This window comes from Rhinopithecus bieti, unplaced genomic scaffold (assembly GCF_001698545.2).
Source record: "Rhinopithecus bieti isolate Rb0 unplaced genomic scaffold, ASM169854v2 scaffold_80469, whole genome shotgun sequence".
In the NCBI taxonomy this organism is placed as follows: domain Eukaryota; kingdom Metazoa; phylum Chordata; class Mammalia; order Primates; family Cercopithecidae; genus Rhinopithecus; species Rhinopithecus bieti.
The window spans coordinates 7,658-18,607 of record NW_016829361.1 but is presented as its reverse complement, the minus strand read 5'-3'; the positions used below and the strand labels follow the sequence as shown (position 1 = coordinate 18,607).

The following is a 10,950-nucleotide window of genomic DNA, read 5'->3' as shown; positions in this document are numbered from 1 at the left end:
TATCCAAAGCAATCTACAGACCCAATTCAATCTTTGTTAAGTTTTCAATGATAATTTTTAAAAACTACTCTAAAATTCACATGGATACTAAAGGGACTCCCAATAACCAAAATGTTGTTTTGTTCACCCATATTCATAGCAGCATCATTCATTGTAGGCAGCAAGCCACCTAGGTGCTGAGGCAAGAGACGGAGGGCACAAACTGTTCCAGTATAATAAAATATATAAAACAACAAGAGTTATACTAGATCTAGATCATAGACATGATTATATATGAATATCATTAATCATTAGTTTGTAGCAATTACTCTTTATTCCAATATTATAATAATCCTCGCTCTATAATCATAACCTAGGAAAAACTAGGCCATACAGAGATAGGAGCTGAGGGGACATAGTGAGAGTGCGAGCCTTCTGTTATGCCCAGGCAGGGCCACCAGAGGGCTCCTTTGTCTAGCGGTAATGCCAGAGACTGGGAAGATACCCGTTGCCAGGCGGACCGTGGTCTTGCAGTAGCGTCAGTGTCAAGGAAAAACACCCGCTAATTAGCAGACCTGGAAAGGGAATCTCCCTTTCCCTGGGGGAGTTTAGAGAAGGCTCTACTCCTCCACCTCTTGGGGAGGGCCTGACATCAGTCAGGCCCCCTGTGATGCTGTGCTTCAGTGGTCACGCTCTAGTCCGCCTTCATGTTCCATCCTGTACACCTGGCTCTGCCTTTTAGATAACAGTAGCAAAATTAGTGAAAGTACTAAAAGTCTCTGATATGCAGAAATAATGGCGTAAGCTGTCTCTGTCTCTCCCTCTCTCTCCTTCTGCCTCGGCTGCCAGACAGGAAAGGGCCCCTTGTCCAGTGGATATGTGACCCACATGGCCTTACCTATTATCGGAGATGGCTCACACTCCTTACCCTGCCCCTTTGTCTTGTATCCAATAAATATCAGTGCAGCCTGGCATTCGGGGCCACTACCGGTCTCCGCGTCTTGGTGGTAGTGGCCCTCGGGTCCAGCTGTCCTTTCTCTTATCTTTTTGTCTTGTGTCTTTATTTCTACAATCTCTCGTCTCCGCACACGGGGAGAAAAACCCATCGACCCCGTGGAGCTGGACCCTACAATTCATAATCTCCAAAAGGTGGAAACAACACAATACCTATAAACAAATGCATGGATAAATAAAATGTGGTATATACATACAATGGAATATTTATTCAACCTTAAAAATGATGACATTCTTACACATGCTACAACCTGGATGAAACTTACATTATGCTTAGTGAAATAAGCCAGTCATAAAATGTACAAATATCATGTGATTCTACTCACATGCCTGACCCATTTCAGATGACCCCTATGTTAGAGAGGATTTTAGAAAGGACTCTTCAATGAAAGATATTTTCTGAGTGCAGTTCTGACAACAGAGAATAAATGTGACATTATAAAGCTTCTGTTTGCACCTGAAATGCACTGTTGTGTATCATGACTTCATCCTGGCTTATAGCTCCCAGAACCATGTAGAGGAGGTTTCTGTTTAAAATAACATCACCTCAGATGCAGATAATGGCTATGGTCAAAGCAATGCATACCTTCACTTGTAGACAGAATTTTTAAGATCGTTAAGTGAACTATATGTGAAGTATATAAATAGAAGACAAAATTCTCTAGAGATAAGAGGAAATAAGAGGGGAGTTCTGATGCATCCTTTGATCGAAGTAAATATGTGTCTCATCTCTTGCTTAAATGATTTCAACCACTTTTAAATGTATTTTCTCACTACGTTTTCATCTTCAAGTTCTTACATCAGTTTTCAGACTGACTTTTCTATTGTACAGTTGCAAATATGACTTCATTGACCCTCTGTTAATGGTCAACAATCTGTCAAAGGTATCTCTGGTATAGCAAATAATGTTTAACACACACACACACACAAACACACACAGATTCCTATACATAATTTTACTGAAGTGGGTATAGATAGATCTGTATGCTACAGTTCAGGACTCCTTCCTTTGTTAATGCAATCCCTCTGTTTGAAATACATTATTATAGTTTTTGCTTAATCCACTCCAACTTCTGTTTTAAAACGAAAATTAAATAAAATTAAGAAAAAACAAATTAATCTTTGATAAAAATCAGTAAAGTATCAAGATACCTAGAGTGAGGAATTTAGTTGCAGAATGGCTAGAATGGGGCATGAGGGATCTTTCTGGGTATTGGAAGTTCTTAATAACTTAATTTGTATGTTGGTTATGCAATAGTATACACATGTCAAATTTCATCAAACTGAATGCTTATGACCCATTATTCTTTTGATGGACATTTGGATTGTTTTCATTGTAGTGCTATTGTGCAGAAACTGGTATAAAAATAGTATACAAATCTTATTGTGAACTTACATGTTTGCTTCTCTTGAGTAAACACCAAATAGTACAATTGCTGGGCCATAAAGTAGATATGTGTTTCCTTGTGTGGAAACTTGCAGTAGAGAGCAAAAACCATAAAACCATATTAATATGATATGTGAGCAAAAACATAAATATAACCTGTTATCAAATGGGAAAGTCTCAGGAATATTTTTATGCAAAAGAGACATTATGTTATTTTAATGATAATTTAACATTTATATATGCCTATAGGAAAAATGTGGGGGAGTTAGTGAAATGTACCAGTGTCCATTTAAGTGTAGAAGATTAATGAGACTTGACCCTTTGGGACTCAGTGAAACTGACAAAAAATAAAAGGATAAGAGAGAGAAGGAGAAAGAGAAAAATAAGTGGTAGAAAAGGAAAGGAAAAAAAAGAAGAAGAAAAGCTGGAGGTCATCCCCAGTGGGAGCTAAACATTGAGTACTCATGGACATAAAGATGGGAATAATAGATACCGGGGATAAATAGAAAGGGAGGGGGAGAGGGAGGCAAGGGATGAAAAACTAAATTTGAGGTACTATGCTCACTATATGTGAGGTGAAAGCATTTGTTTTCCAAACCTCAGCATCATGTATTATGCAAAACTGCAAATGTAACCCCTGAATCTAAGATAAAAATTAGAATTATAAACAAGCAAACAAGCAAGTCAACAGGAAAATTAAAAAAGAGGTAGAAGAGGAAGGAAAAAACTTCTAAGGAAACTGAGAGTAAGAAAAAAAAGACAACTGATAGTCCAAAAAATATTTTATTCTTTCCTCTACAACTCAATGAATTTTGTATGCATAATGAGGTTGGACAAGTGATTTTGAAGCTGGATAGCTACTGACCATGTAAGAATGCTGGAACACTGAACATAAACCAATCAGCAATGTTCTCACATGAGACTGGAAAGTGAGTGCCAGGCAGTTAAACCACATTCTAACAGACCAAAAAAATCTATACTTTGTTCATTATAATCTAAAATACTGTTACCTAGGAGTCTTCTAGAGGAAGGCAGTTTGTCAGCTTCATAATTACAATCAGTGGATTATTGACCTTACATACCAGGTGAAATGCTAAAACTCTGAAGTTAGAAAACAACCTACAGTTGTTTTTCCCTACAATATCCCCAGATATTTTGAAGGAAAAACACATTATGGATATATTCTATAAAACTTGTTATCTGAAGACTTTGAGCAGATCAATGAAACTGTATACACATTGTCACTGAAGTTAGTCTCAATTTCTATCAAGAAAGGAGAAAAAAATGAAATATCTGATGTCTCAATCAACAGAGAAAACTTGGAAATCTTGTCCCTGAAAAAGGGGTATTTAAATTTACTATTCAATATTGGGCAAGGCAATGGAGTAAAGTGTATCACGTAATTGTAGTAGTAATAGTATTACTACACTATTTATAAGCAGAATAGCTCCTACTCTTCCACTGCAGTTAAAGGACTTGCCAGATGATAGAACAGAAAAGATAATTAATCTTCATTTCTACTTCTTAGGAAATCTCCATCTCTCATATTCACTTGATTGCATTCCTAATGAGCCCGTAATCAACTTACTCTGAATGTGAGCAAAACCAGATATTTCCTGGTTCTGTTTCCTGAGAGACTCTTTTCTTCTAAAAATCAGAAAACTTTATGACCTTGCATTCCAGGTCTGAGACCTACTTGCTCCTGGTAAGGAAGCCTGGGACTCAGAAGGATAATGATATTCTAGGGACACCAGAAGGATAATGATGCTCTATGGTTAGTCCAGGCCTTCAGGAAAACCCAGTGACTCTTCCATTAATATCTATATGTGCTGAAAATTTTGGTAGAAACAAGTGATAAAACCAACTTAATCACATAATAGACCAGTCTTCAACTCTACGCAGGTAAGTTTCTCCCTGTGCAAAGTGGGATCCACTGAGAGTGGATATGGCTGTGATGGCAGTTCACCTAGAAAAAATTGATAGAATACTGGCTTTAAATCTTACTTAACTCAATGAGTCCTTTGTCCATGTTTCTTCTGTGTTTATAATTTTTCATAAAAAAATGAAGGGATAGATTAATATAATTTAGACTTAAAATATTTTCATAAGTAATTAGGTAATATCTTCATGTGTTTCTGTTCTCCAAATAATTAATTACATAAGCAAGTTTGTGACCAAGTGTTTTAGAGTCTAGTCAATTGAATGCCAATTAATTCTAATATTTCCTAATTTAGGAAAATTAAAAAGAATAATTAATAGCAATCTACCATTGGGTGTAAGTGAGATAGACGTCTGAGCAATGTAGAAAGTAAGGGATGGAGAGGAGAATCATACAGTTTCTAAGTATTTCATATCTTATTTATTTGCCCAGCACCTCAAACTTCTCTCTGTCAGGTCAAAGGACTTCCCAGCCTCCATTTTTCCTTCTTGTCTCTGCCAGAGATCGTCTATTCTTTTCTTTGGCTTCCACTCAGTGGGCAAGAATAAGACACCCATTATATGAAAACAGTTAGATTATTTTAAAAAGTTAAGAGTCATCAAGCTCTTAAGCTCATACCCTGTTGTCTCTTATAGAAAGTGGGTTTGAGGTAATTTACATGTATATATTTCCCCCATTAAATTACTACGTACTCAGAAGCCTATAAAGGAGGAGTGCTGTAAATATTTACTTTTTTCTTAATCATATTACCTTTTTTTTAACGGCACCAAAAAAAAAAATCTGCAAATATTTTAGAATGTCACCTTTTACTTCAAATCAGATCTTTTGATGACTGCTTGGAAGAATGGCTAATCTTATACCCAAGGTGATGGAGGAAAGCTCTTTGACTCTAGATCTTTTCTTGTCTTCTAGCTTTCTTTGTTTCTATCATCAAGAAGACTTTACTTCTTTTTGTTTTTATCTCTTCTGAATATTTTACTTTCTGTTTCTGCCTTGCCAAAATATCAGGCTCTACAGAAAAAAATAAAATAAAATAAAACTGGGCATAATGGCTCACACCTGTAATCCCAGCACTTTAAAAGGCCGAGGCAGGCAGATTGCTTGAGCCCAGGAGTTTGAGAGCAGGCTAAGTAATTATAAGCTACCATTTATTGAATATTTAAATTGTTCCAGACACTAATCTCTTCTATACAGTATCTCATTTAACAATGAAGTGAGGGTTAGTGTTCTTAATTTGCAGATGAATAAATTGTGTGTAAGCTACTCAGGCAAGATGCTACACATAATACATGAGGGATCCAGGATTGGTAGCCAGGCCATCTTTCTGATTTTCAAGCCCTTGATTTTAATCACTTGTTGAATACTAAGAGGTAATCTGATAAAGAAAGACATTATGATAAAGTGGGTAGGGATAAGTACAATATTTATTTTTGCTTTTAGGTTAATAGAAACTTATGGAATGATTAAGGAAATTCTAACAGTTTTAGCTTATGAGATCTTTTTCTTTCAGTATCTATCATTTCTGGCAACTCATTCATAAGTAACAGAAACATTATCCACATACTTCACCATTCCTTCTACCACATACTCCCAAATATCTCATGTCAGCATGAACGGGATTTTTTTTTTCACAAAGTCTATGAGTTTTGTTTTGACAGAGTTTTACTGTAGTCATCCAGGCTGGAATGCAGTGGCATGATCTCGGCTCACTGCAACCTCCAGCTGCCAGGTTCAAGTGATTCTCCTGCCTCTGACTCCCAAGTAGCAGGGATTACAGATGCCCGCCACCATGCCCTACTAATTTTTTGTATTTTTAGTAGAGATGGGGTTTCGCCATGTTGGGCGGGCTGCTCTCGAACTCCTGACCTTAGATGATCTGCCCGCCTCGGCCTCTGAAAGTGCTGAGATTACAGGCGTGAGACGCTGCGCCTGGCCCACAATGTTTATTGCTTTAATCCTTATTTGTAGCTGTTCTACCCACAGTCCACTCATTAGTATTGCTGCAGGATCTCAAGCAAAGATATTTTAGTGTTTTTTCCATTCTGTTATATAAGAATTAATACACCACAAATTATTTTTGTACTCCCAAATATGTACTTTCTGTGAAAATAAAGCAGCTGCTCATCTAACATTTTTAAAGAGATTGCTATCCAGAGAGAAAACGAAACAGAAATTTTACCATTATTCATAAAAGGCTTCCTTTTTTTAGGATGTATGGATGTTAACAGATGGAGAAAATCTCTTTATGTGAGGAACTGGGGTCTGTGTTTAGGTATGGACAGTTTGAAGCAAACTGAGAAACGGTTCAAAAATTAGAGAGTGATGAATAAAACTACGACTAAAGGGGGAAAAGATTGTATTTAATGGAATCCCCCCAAAAGGATCATGAGTCAAAATCTGGAAAGACTGTAGAACTAGGGAAGTATTAAGATGTGGGCATTATATTCAACAGATCTTCAGAATTCAAACCACAGTTCATTACTCATAATATTACATAAAGTTATTTAAAAGAGAAAGTAGGGAGTCAGTTATACAAAGTAGGGTATGAAGTCTTACCCAGAGCCCAAGGAGTCTAGTGATCCATGGATCTTTAACCTCTGGGAAAATGAACACACACACACACACACACACACACACACACACACACATAGGCGCACACACACTCTCAGTCATGTTAATCCAACTAGCCAGGTTCTGCTTTTGAATACATACTGTCTTTTTCAACTTGTTCATTTTTCATTGAATTTGATATCTTTGTATTCTTCTTTAAAAAAAATTCTTGGCCTTGGTTAAAAAACAAACTAATTAAAAAAAAATCCTCTATATTCTACATTTCTCCTTCGACTCCACAAATCTGCCGAAAACATAAAACGTAACTGGTCCTTAATTTACTTAGGAAAAATAAACTTTCCTTAACTATCTCTGGAAATGAACAATCCTCTTCAATTCTTCTCTAAAGGCCACACTTGGTGCTCTGAAAAATGGTGGATTATTCAAGATTTTGATGAAGGAATGATTTAAACTGAAACTCTCCTTTAACAAACCCCATTCGAGAACAGATGAAAATGACACAGGAATAAATAATTCATTTTCTGAGACCGGGAGAAGTGTGGCTAATACTGAACACTCTCATAAGATTATGTACTAGTGTACACAGGACATCAGAAATGAGATTTCTTTCAGGAGAATTTCTAAGTCTGGTGAAATTGTCTGGCCTCTAGAAGTAGATAAAGAAGGAACACCTAATAGTGGTGTGCAGGCAAACTAGTGTATAAGGCATGGAAGATGCAAAAGATCAATGCTCTGTGTCATAGCTTCCATTTCCACAAGAGCTAAGTCCGAAATCCTGAAACGTCACCATTTTAACCTACCACATAGTTGTAGTACAACTTTTTCATGATTGCTTGCTTGTGCTATCTTGACATGTGTTGTAGAACCTCAGGATAATCTAGTTGAACTGCCATTCACGGCACTGACTTATTTGCTCAACACACACTGTGGTTGCATGAGAGGGAGGCTGAGAAATTTTCACTTTCCATTCAAATACTCTTCTACAGGTATCAGAATCAGTGGTGAAAAGACAGAATACCAACCTCAATGGCATCCATCAACATGTCATATTTGAACCCCAGAACTGTGACTTTGACTGGCATACCTGGACTAGAGAATGTGCAGTTTTGGATTGGCTTTCGTTTTTTCCATGTGCCCAGTGGCTGTGTTGGGAAACATCATTTTACTGATTATCATCCCTGCAGAATGTAATTTGCATCAGTCCATGTACATCTTACTGGCTGTGCTGGCAGCAACTGACATAGGACTGTGTGCAGCCATTGCTCCCAAGATGTTGGCCATCTTTTGGTTCAAGTCTTGCTCCATGGCCTTTGATGCCTGCCTAGCTCAGCTGTTTTTCATCTATGCCATGCAGTGCATGGAGTCTGATATTCTGTTGGCCATGGCCTTTGACTGCTACCTTGCCATCTGTGACCCTTTGAGACACACATCCATCCTCACACCTTCCGTCTTGGTTTGCATGATAGTGGCAGTGGCAATCCGAGCTACAGTGCTGCTTGGTCTGTTACCCATTCTTATCAAAAGACTGCATATTTTCCATTACATTCTTATTGCCCACTCTTACTGTGAGCACATGGCTGTCGTCAAGCTGGCTACAGAAGACATCCAAGTCAATAAAGCATGTGGTCTTTTTGGGGCCTTTACCATTCTGGGATTTGACATGATTTTTATCCTTGTGTCCTATGTTCTGATTTTCCAAGTTGTTTTCGTCTACACCAAAAGGAGGCACAGCTCAAAGCATTTAACACATGCACAGCTCAAATTTTGTTTTCCTTGAATTTTATATTCTTGCCTTTTTCTCCTTCTTCAGTCACCATTTTGAACATGTGGCCCCCTCCACCCATTTTCTGTTGTCTACCATTTACCTCCTTGTGCCACCTGCACTCAACCCTATTGTCTATGGTGTAAAAAACAAGATAATCCAAAAGTGTGTGGCACAAATTTCTCTTCTGAATTATGGATCCCAGCAGTGATCTATCAAATGTTTATGACCATGTAGAGAAAGCTTTACTTTCCTAGAGATGGAGAGAGTTTGGACTCCGTGTGCTCACGGCTGGAGGCTCACATTATCATGCTGGATATCAATTTATTTTTATAACTACATCTAGGTCGACATAAAAAGTGTTCAATTGAAGACTGATATTAGCTCTGTACCAAATTAGTGTTTGGCTTCTAATTTAATCTATCATGTCTTTCCATTCGTATTATTTGCATTGAATTTGCAGCCTCTATAATCTACATTTCCTCTTCCACATCAAATCTAGATTCTACAAATCTACCCAAAACAGAAAATGTAACTGGTCCTTAATTTACTTAGGAACAGAACTTTCCTTAACTGTCTCTGGAAATGAACAGTCCTTTCCAATTCTTCTGTGAAGGCCACATTTGGTGCTCTGAAAAATGATGGATTATTCAAGATTTTGATGAAGGAATGATTTGAATTAAAGCTCTCCTCTAACAAACCCCATTTGAGAACAAATGAAAATGACCCAGGGATAAATAACTCATTTTCCGGGACCAGGAGAAGTGTGGCTAGTACTCAATATTCTCATAAGATTATTTACTGATGCACACAGGACATTAGAGATGAGACTTCTTTCAGAAGAATTTCTAAGTCTGGTGAAATTGTCTGGCCTCTAGAAGTAGATAAGGAACATCTAATGGTGTGCAGGCAGACTGGTGAATAGGTCATGGAAGATACAAAAGATCAATGCTGTGTGTCATAGCTTCCATTTACACCAGAACTAAGTCAGAAATCCTGAAACATCACCATTTGTACCTACTATATAGTGGCAATACAACTTTTTCATGATTGCTTGTTTGTGTTGTCTTGACATGTGTTGTAGAACCTCAGGATAATCTAGTTGAACTGCCATTCAGAAGACTGTTACCTGTGTGACTTTATTTCCCCATGTTCATAATTAGAAACACCTTTTAGGAAGAGCTGGAGAAATGCAGTTACTCTTCTGTTCCTCCATTCTCTCAATAATCAGAGCCCCTCATTTATTACTGCCTACACTGATTCATTTCCCATGTGTTCGAATAGTTGTGTTATTTTCCTCCAGATTGTCACAATTTTACGCATGTTTTTAATAAAATGTTTAATACCATACCAACTCCATATTTTGTCTGGAATCTCAGTGCCTCACCTTTATAGTCATGGTAAATGTAAAGAAGAACAAAATTGGGGTATGTAGACTATTAGATATAAAGACTTATCATATAGTGTCACAGGATATTTCTTATGATTCCAAAGACCTCTCTGAATTGTATGTTTTTGTGTTTCATTTGTTAGGAAGGCAAAAGATTGAAGTGGATCGAAATTCTGAGAGCCTCTCCTTAACAGACATTTTACTTTCCTTTCCAATTTTAAGTTCTACTTTCTGTGAGCGTTTGAACTAGAAGTTGCTAGGCAGCAGGGAGCACACTAAATTTCCCAACTTAACTTTATCAACTCTGAAGTGAATGCAAACTATTACAAGTTATGAAATGTTGTTGTGATGATTTTTTTCTAACCATATTTCACTGAGAAGGCACTCTGTATATTCATAATATGATATTTTTATTAATGCTTAGCTGTACACACGAACTATAGTATAATTCTTTGTCTTCCCATGATCAATCAATCCAGACTTCTTTACTCCTAGCAAGCCTCATTTCATACCTCATTTTACACACCTCATTTCATAGTTCCAGGCTTTATGCCATTATATTGTGAATTTCTCTTTGTGGCTGCTTATCAAGGATTATCCAGTGGCATAACAAATAACAACTTGATGAATAAATACCAAAAGCTACATGCCTATAACTATTTTAATGGTTTTCAAATTTCCTGTAGAACCATCTATTCCAAAACAGCTACAGAAAGTTATTACTGGGCATCATAAATCATCTAATGCTGAATTTTTTTGTGCTATATGATTAAAATTATTGGTGAGTTTCTAAGCACAACATGCATTTAAATTCTGAAAAGTGACCTAATTCTGAAAAGTGATCCATTTGTTTATAATATCTTTCAATTTTACATATATGTAGAGTATCTATTATACATATGTATAGA

General features: G+C 37.0%; 1 pseudogene; it reads left to right on the top strand.

Annotated features, from left to right (window-relative positions):
- Positions 1 to 7,986: 7,986 nt before the first annotated feature.
- Positions 7,987 to 8,889, top strand: LOC108523955 (olfactory receptor 52A5-like; annotated as a pseudogene).
- The last annotated feature ends 2,061 nt before the right edge of the window (positions 8,890 to 10,950 follow it).